The sequence below is a fragment of the Chinchilla lanigera genome, unplaced genomic scaffold (genome assembly GCF_000276665.1).
Source record: "Chinchilla lanigera isolate Chin_1 unplaced genomic scaffold, ChiLan1.0 scaffold00112, whole genome shotgun sequence".
Taxonomy (NCBI): Eukaryota; Metazoa; Chordata; class Mammalia; order Rodentia; family Chinchillidae; genus Chinchilla; species Chinchilla lanigera.
This window is the reverse complement of record NW_004955513.1, coordinates 713,460-722,676: the sequence shown is the minus strand read 5'-3', so window position 1 is coordinate 722,676 and position 9,217 is coordinate 713,460. Positions and strand designations below refer to the sequence as shown.

Sequence of the window (9,217 nt, the reverse complement as noted above, 5' to 3'; positions counted from 1 at the left end):
TATCCAATACTTGGCATCCAGGGATCGTTTAAGTGTATGTCACATGTGATTTACGAGACATTTTCTCACTTTGTTTGTATATATATATACTTCTCCTATGACCCAGATATTCCACTCCTAGGTGGAATCCACATAATAGAACATCACTCACAAGAAAAAGACAGGACACATCTGTACCCAACAACAGGGATGAATCTCAGCATAATGATGTTAAGTGAAAGAAGTCAAACACAAGCATCTATGAGTCTGGTATGATTTTTGTATGACTCCACATCATGAGTTTCTAGAAAGGTAAAACTATAATGACAGAAAGAAGATGAGCGGGGGAGGGAATTAACTAGAAAGGGGGCCAGAAAAACACAATGATAAAGGAACTGTTTTATAATCTTGACTGTGACTGAGGTGACATGATAGATTGTACATCAAAATTCATCAAAATGTACACTTAAAATGGGTGGCTTTTATTCTATGCAAATAATAATTCTTTAAAAGGTACGTTAAAAAATCAACTTCCAGGCCAGGCACTAAAATTCTATAAATATCCTCTCTTGACTAAGACCTTGTCAAAGTGTATTCAGGGCTCTTCACTACTATGTAAAACTTTCCTGACAGTTTCCCCGAGAGTTTCTGAGGAGTTGCTAGGAACAGACTTCAATATTTCACTTAAAGAAACCATAATTTACATACAGTAACACCACGACACCAACACTGGCCAACAATGACTACAGACTTACTGGGCATCAAGAACTCTGCCCAATATCCTATTACACCTGTTGGGGAGATACACATATCGCTTCAAAGAGCAACCTGTGGCTCTTAAAGTGACTGTCCAGGGTCACAGCTCACAGGTAGGGGAGCCTAGGTTTGACCCTACAGTGCAGGGGGTGTGTGCGTGTGAAGACTCTCCATGGGTTGCTGAGCATGGGTCACTTTAAGGGCACATGGCAAACTCAAGCCTCCCTGGGCTCTCCCCTGTGGCGAGCCTGCCAGCCACGATGCACCAGCAGCCTTGCAGCAGCGCCTCCGTGCTGCGCTACACAGAAGAAACCTCACCCTGTCCTCCCGCCCTTGCTAGGAGCAGGACCAACGTGCGGGAAGCCCCCTGGGTGGCCCAATGCAGCTCCAAATATTGGTGGGAGTAAAGGCTCACAGTGCTGTGAGCCACCTGTGCTAGGGGGGTGAGGCAGAGGCTGGAGGGGTGCACTGGGGCCTTGGCTTCAACCCATCCACATCAAGAGCGGAGTTCTGTGCTTAATCACCTCCCTTCCCTCCTCCAACCCCTCCTATTCTTAAAGAGCCCATAGCTCCTAGAGGAAGAGGCCTGGAGTACAGAGCTGGGAACACTGCAGAAGGAAGTACTGAAGGCACAGGTGCCGTGCTTCATCCAGACACCAGGCCACAGCAAAGTGCTGCCCGGTTCTGAAGAAAAGGAGAGAACAAGCTGGAAGTACTGCTCAATCCCACAGCAGCTCCTCTGCATGTCCCTAGCCTCAGCACGGAGGGCGGGGATGGCGAACCTTTTAGAGCTTTCACTGATAACAGACAACCCATGGCGGCACGAGTGCCATCGGTTCGCCATCACTGATGGGCTCAGCTCAGTTTCCCTTTGCCAAGGGCTCTCTGATACTGCTAAACCCACAGTTACTTTTTACTTGCGCACACGTGTCCTGCACCCTGTCACTCAGCTACCTTTTCTGCTTTTGCTGGTTGCCTACTTAGCAACCTCTGATTAACTTCATAGCAGTATATCACAGGGCCCACTGCAAGCAACAGCCTTAGTCCCATGCACTGTGGTCCAATGCCTTTTATTAATAATGATCAACTGTATTGAGACGATCCACTTTTACATACAGGTGAAGGACAGAATGTTTCCAAAATGCAGCCTAGAAAGCAATGTCTCAAACATTTCAAAGATGGGGATAAAGCCAGGTGTGGTGGTGCACACCTGTAATCCCAGCACTTGGGAGGCTGAGGCAGGAGGATTGTTGCAAGTTTGAGACCAACCTGGGCTACAAAGTGAGCTCAAGGCCAGCCTGAACTACACAGCAAGACCTTGTCTCAAAAAAAAAAGCGGGGGGGATGAAAAAGTTTCTCAACAAACTTAATGGTAGCGTGTGTGAGGTGAGTCACCAAAAGAAAAACACTTGACTTATTTTAGTTTTTTAATAAGCAGGTACTATCTTTGTAATGACCAATTTCAATGAAAAGGGATTTGCCAGAATAAGAATTAACAGCTAATCATCTGCCTCCTCCAACTGCTTCTGAAAGCTGTGCTGTATCAGTTCTGCAGAGGGAATGAAGCGGGTTGAGGGCTGTGAGTCTCCGGGTGCAGCCTACGAGCGTGAGAACAGATCCTGCTCCTGGCCACCGAGCTTTGCACCTGGAACCACAGGCACGAGCCCTGCAAAAGGAGAACATCCTGTGTTTCTCTACTTGGCAAAGCAGTCCTGTATGGGAAATGCCTGGAGCAACTGTCAAACAGACAATAAAGGTCTCAGCAACAAAGATTTCAATGTCAACCAGCAAGCTGTTGAATGTTTTGAATGCAGTCATCACCTAATACCTAATAAACATGGAGGAAATGTGCATTCAGCATCCAGCAGAGAGCTGCAGCCAAGTGTGCCAGAAGTGCAAGGATTATCATTACACTGCGTTCCAGGTGAAATGCACTTCATCCAGTCAGTCAGGTCTGCTGCACATCCACTATGTGCTGGGTGCTGGGATATGATAAATACAACAGAGCCACGGTCCTGTGCCCAGGGAACTTAACAGAGCAGGAGCAGAGAGGCCGGCATGACTCTGAAACAGACCCTAAGTGTTCCTATGCCGAAGGCCTGAGCAGCATTCAATGACAAAGCCTCTGGAAAGAGGACCGACAGTGATTTCACCGGTGAGTCATCCACTGACTGCTGAGACCCGATAACTGCAGGGTGGGGCTTAGGGGTCGCCCTTGGTGACCACACTTGTCCCAGCGCCTTCCTCACCCTAACCCCACTTCCTGGCTACCATAGGGGAAGCAGCCTCCTCTCCACGCACTCACACCACTGTGTCCTCATCTTGGTCCTGGAGCCAGCAGACCATGGACTGCAACCTCAGAAACTATGACCCAAAATACATCTCTCCTTTAAACTGTCACAGATATTTTGTCACAGGAAGGAAAAGCTACAGAGGTAACAAAAAAAGTATCACATTAGTTACCATATAATTATACACTGAGAGCAGTTCTCCAAAGACAAGAATACATTCTAGGAGAGAATGTAACAAAATAAAACTTCACAGGAAAAGTTCTTAATGAATTGGGTATGTTTAAAGTTTAAAGTAATAAAAATTTGTTTTAGAAAAGTCAGAGTAGAAACTACCAAGACCTAATTTTATACTTGCATCTGATCTTTTTCAATTTTAATTTTAATACTGCAGTATCATACCTAAAATAGAACTTTATATCCCACTTAAAAATATCCTGATTACTTAATCATGCCAGCACTGGCTTTTCTGTTAAGACTTTTTCATGTTTACAAAGTGAAAAATACTCATTCTCAAATTTATTACTATTCTGTCCACTGAAGCTCTACACCTCAAAGCCCCTTACAGAGAGATAGATCTAAGCACCAAAAGAACTTGGTCATTTTTTTAACACATGGTATCACTTAAATCTTTACACTACTGAGTTCAATAGTCAATGCACGATATCTGGACACAATTCGTAAGTGCAGAGACTTCGAGCAGAATTTCTGATCTGTCATGCTCAGGCACTTACGATACTGTTGGGAAAACACTTAAAAACAAGAGCAAAGGACCAGCCACAAGGAACAGACTATTCTGAAACCATTTCCAGGAACAGAGTTTGTTTAAACAAAACTATTAAGTGAAACCAGCTGTTTTAAGGGTCAGTGCCATCTGAAGTGGAGTTCTAAAACCACCCACTTCACAATTATCAGGGTAGCAGTTCCTTCCTGATGCTACGAAGGAAGTGCGCGGTGGCAGACAAGCGACAGCGCCTCATGGCAAGAGCACAGGGCCCACCGTGGTGCAAATGGAAACCTGGGGAAACCCCGTAGGTCACACTCGCCAGGCCAACCAGCTTTATGCTTCCACGTCACTCACCCAACAAAGTGCCGAGGAAATGGGGAGGGACCAACGGCTCTGAAGGGGAGGCTTGTCTGCTATAGTGGTGCCCTCCTGATGGTACTAGGAGGGAGGTCCTGCAGACAAGAAATCAGCACATTCAGCAGGAGGCTGAACCCTGTCACAGCTGATGATCCTGTCACACAAGCTGGGGGCCAAAATACTCCACTTATTAAAAATTAGTTCAAACTGGGAGGCTGAGGCAGGAAGATCACAGGTTTGAGCCCAGCCTGGACAATTTAGCAAGACTGTCTCAAAATGAAAAAGTAAAAAAGGGCTGGGGATGCAGCTCCCTGTAAAGATCGTGAGCTCAATCTCCAGGATTGGGGCGGGGGGCGGTTCAAAGAGAACTCTAAAATGCATACCTTTTTTCATATCTAAAAACTAACACAGATCTTAAGGAAAGCAGAGTCTAAGTTATAAGTAAGGTTTGGCTGCTTAAAATCATTTTCCTCAACTTTATAACAAAAGCACAACAAAGAGCTTCTTCTCTGAAAACCTCCTCGTGGCAACACACCTGGCAGCCCTTCCTGGAGCCATGCGCCCCCGCCGGCAGTCGCCAGCGCTAGGTATCTCCCGGTGCCTCGGCCAGTACAACCAAGCAGGGCTGTAACCAAAACACTGTAGTTGGGAAATGCAGCCATTAATCATTCTTTTTTGAAACCAATTAGGAGATGATGAAGGAATCAAAAACAGTGATTCATTTGTTTTGATGAAATCTGGCCTTCAAACTATAGAGCAGTCCAGGAAAGGCACAATTCCTGTGTTCAAAGGTGCCTTAAACTAGGCCTTTAAGAAGAAGTTCTATCCAAGCCTGTGAGCAAAGTAAGTGAACAATGAACAACGTATGTACAGTACTTCATAAAGCAGTTCTTGACTGTCACACACTGTGCTTGCTATATGAATTTGAGTTCACGAGTTTAAAAACTGCGATCTAAGCACTGCTTCGAAGCTTGCTGCTTGCAGCATTTAAACCAGTAAGACAGGTATGTGCCACAATCCAATGTCACCTACAGGACAGTGGTGGCAGAGGTTTGAAACTCCATGCATTAGAACTGGGTGTGCTTGTCCTTTAAAAGGCAGGAAAAGCTCAGGATTAGATTTTTTTTTTTTTTTTTTGCGGTACTGGGGATCGAACTCAGGACCTTGTGCTTGCCAGGCAGGCGCTTGTGCCACTGAGCTATATAGGATTAGATTTCAAGTTAAAAGCACAATTTGCCACACAGCCTGCATGAACTCCAGCTGTTTCTCAGCAGAAATAGCCTGAAACTTCTAAAGTGTGTGGAGAGGAGGATCTCAGCAAATATCAAAGGTATAAAGAACATTCCAATTACAGGGAGTTCTGATTAGCATGGACACCACCATGGAATTCCAGCCCAGGTCACAAGGAAAGGGTACATGCCAAGTAACTGGAGGAGCTGGGGGGGGGTGGGGCGGTAAATTTTTAAAGAAAATATATAAGTCGGGTGTGGTGGTGCATACCTGCAATCCCAGTACTCTGGGAAGCTCAGGTAGGAGGAGTTAAAGTTTAAGGCCAACACAGGCAACTCTGCAGGATTTTGTCTCAAAATAAAAAGGTCAAACAATATCAAGAGATAGGGATATAGCTCAGTGAGAAGGCCCTGGGTTCAATCCCCAGGAAAAAGGAGGAGGAGGAAGAGGAAGGTGGGGGGGGAAGAGAAGAGGGAGGGATACGGGAAGAATAGGGGGGAGGGAGGGAGGGGGAGAGGAAGGGAGATTAATTCATCAGTACGGACAGAAACACTAAAAATGAGCAAGTTCCACATCATTTTTACTGCTGCTTTAAAAGTGCGGTTCCTTAGCAACACTCTGTAAGTTGTTGCTATGCAGAGCCAAGATGGTATTAGTGGAGAGAGCACTGGATTAGAACCCAGGGAGAAGCCATGGGGTCTGCCACTTTCCAACTTCGTGACCACAGGCAGCCTCTGACCATCTTGGAACCCTAAGTGTCTCCACAGCAGGGGTGGGTAACACCTGCTGTCACATATGACATCATCTCACTTGACGTCACAGGACCAAGTTTGCCAAGCTCAGTGGTGTGAACAGAAGGTACTGTGTTCCTGGAACTATCGCTTAAAATACCCCTCTCAGTGTTTTTCACATCTTAGCCCTCTTGGAGCCTGTCCCAAGTTGGTACTCCCTCCCCTGTGCCACCCAGGACCAGAGTGGAAATCCTATCTGACGTGGATCCACAACACACGTGGCTCCTGGGGTGAAAGAGGCAGAAACGGGAAGACTGGAAGGCCCCAGAAGCAGCTGGTGGAAACTGAAAGGAAAAGGAAGAGCATCAAGCTGACAAGCGTGAACTTAAAGTCCTCAGTTCTCACACAGCGGGGTTGTGTGCTCCTTGTGGGCCGAGACTACTGTGTGACCCCCTGAAGGACACAAGGCACAAAGCCAAGTACTTGATTTGAGCACCCAACTCAGTGGTAGAAAAAAGGAAACAATGACCCATTAGCAACGCTTGCAAAGGGACGCTTTGAGCAACGCCCAGGATGCTGAAAGACCTGGCCTAGGTGGCAGTGCATCCCAGCAAAGAAAGTCTGGTTTATCCCAGAAGCAGCCCCCAAGGTGCCCTATGTGTACCTTCCAGGTGGAAATGCTACTCTTTCCAGCTGGGCTTCTCTCTCCCACCTTGTCTGGCTGGATAAAATGACTCACGCTTCTATCCAGGCTTGGTTCTGGACGAAAGAGTGACCTCTAGACAGTCAGGGCCTCTCTGCATCTTCTTCAAGCTGCAGCTTTCCTCCTGGGGTCAACTCCCTTCTTCTTAGGGTGTACCCTTGAGAATGTCCTTTTGCGATAAGTTCCTAGTGGTAAATGCCTTGTATTTTTATTTATGTAATGTCTTTATTCTTATTTTTGGAAGACAGTTTTACGGGGACATAATTCTAGGTTACTTCATGCCTACTTTGAAAATGTTCTACTCTTTCAAATCTTCACTCTTGTTGCAGAAAAGCCAGTTGTCACTGTCACCTTTCTTCCTTTGCAGATCACCTATTGCTTCTCTACAGCTATTTTTAAGAATCTTTTCTGTCTTGGATGTTCAGTAGGTTTGCTATGAGAAATTAGGCACAGACTTCTTTCCTCTCCTCCTGACCTCGCACTTTGGAATTAGACGGGCTTCCTAAACTTGAGAGTTTTTGTCTCTCCTTACCAGCCAGGTCAGAAAAAGCCTCTGCCGTAGATTTCACAATTTCAAAAATTCTAGTCTGATGGTTTATTGAAATGAACAGTTAATGCTCACAATTTTTTATGTTCTGATCGACTTTGCATGCTTGACTCTGGCGGTTTGATTAACTGATTTGAAGGTAACAATATGCAATGGAATTACAATGGTGAACGCCTACCATCTTGTCTAGTGAAACTCTGTATTATCTCTAATGTTTTATTGAAGAATTATTTTCTTATTCTCTTTAATAGTTTGAGCAATCTTTTATTCTTACATCTGATAATCTGAGCAATGTAGTTGAGGATAGCGACATGCAATGTAACCACCACTGCTGATTTGTATTAATTTGTCTTGAGACCCTGTATCACTTTGAATGTTCTTGCTTTGATTTGTTTATGTTCATGATACTGGTATGCTGCTACTATTCTATTTGTTTGTTTGTTTGTTTCTCATGTACTACTCTCTTTAAAATAAAGAAGAAAAAAGAAAAAAAAAGAATTTAAGTATTAGAAGGTTAATGAAAACCAATCTTTCCCACTTCATATTCTAGTAATTGTTGAATAAAAGGTATTGTCATTTAAAAAGAAAAAATTCCATTTCTCCCCACAGGGCAAGGGAATGTGCCCACTCAGAGTCTGACGTCCATACCATAGGACCTAACCAGATGCAAGCTCACATTCAGGGCTTGTATGCAACTCTTTCTTGGCTCTCTTATGAAGTGGAATGGTTACTGACCAGCTCCCCATTCAAGAGGCCTACTTAGTGGCAGGAGGTGTGCAGGGCCTAGATATGCAGGCTGAAGGATGTACCCATGTCTTCCCAAGTCCCCTCACTGTGGGAGAAACCTGGGCTAACAAAGATAGGGCTGGGCCACAGGCCAGGGCATGGTTCACCCCGTGTTGCTCTGCGACAGTGCAGAGTTTTGTGGAGTCCACGAACTTTAAATCTGAACCTGGCCTGCTAGGTTACTAAGAAGGTATACTAGACACACACATTTTATTTCACAGTTTCTTACATTTGTAACTTTAGAATATTTAGATGAATGAATGGTCTGTGGAACCCCATTTCTACATTGTCTCTACCATTCCCTGCAGCAGCAGCTTCTGGAGCTCCAATTAGATGTCAGTTGGACCTTCTCGGTATATATTCTATCTCTTAACCTTTCATGTTTTCCATCATTTGGCCTCTCTGACAAATTGCAGCCTGTTATTTCTTCAGGTTTATCTTCCAGTTAACTAATTCTTCTGCCTGCTCTGATATTTAACCCCTCCTTAAACTATTTATTTAAATGATTATGCTTTTTACTTCTGGACATAATATTTGGCTTTAAAAAAAATATGCCTGGCTGCTTTGATGTTATATTTTTCTTTACTCATATTTTTGCTTCCTTTGTTTCCTCAAAGTTACTAAGTTAATTTATCTTATTGTATTACATTCAGTATTTCCAATATTTGGAATTCCTTAGATGTCAGGGTTTAGAATTGGTTCTACTAAACCTGGTTTCTGTGTGTGTGTGCGTGTGTGTGCATGCGCACGTGTGTGTGTTCCTTTTTGGTGCATTTATATTGGTTGGGATAGTCTATGGGAACTTTCTGAGACCAGGGAAGACTTCAACTGTCAAGTGTCCGGGGATAATGCTGCTATGAACTGTTTTGCCCCTGTAATGCCTGTCTGCCATGTCACCTTGCCTTGGTACCAGCCAATTATGGATGGACTGAAACCTCTACAAAACTGTGAGCTAAATAAACCTTTCTTCCCTTAACTTGTGGACATTGGGTGTTTTATCTCAGCAATGGGAAAAGTAACTGGCCAAATTTAAGCCAATGGGGTGCAGTGGTCACTGTAACAGCTTCAGAGCCAGCAGCTGACTGCTGGGCAAGGAAGGGACCCAGTGCTATC

General features: G+C 44.7%; 1 protein-coding gene across 1 annotated transcript in view; it reads right to left on the bottom strand.

Moving 5' to 3' along the window:
• Abl1 (ABL proto-oncogene 1, non-receptor tyrosine kinase) overlaps positions 1-9,217 on the bottom strand; it is a 147,135-nt gene that overhangs the window by 76,506 nt on the left and 61,412 nt on the right. The window lies entirely within an intron of this gene.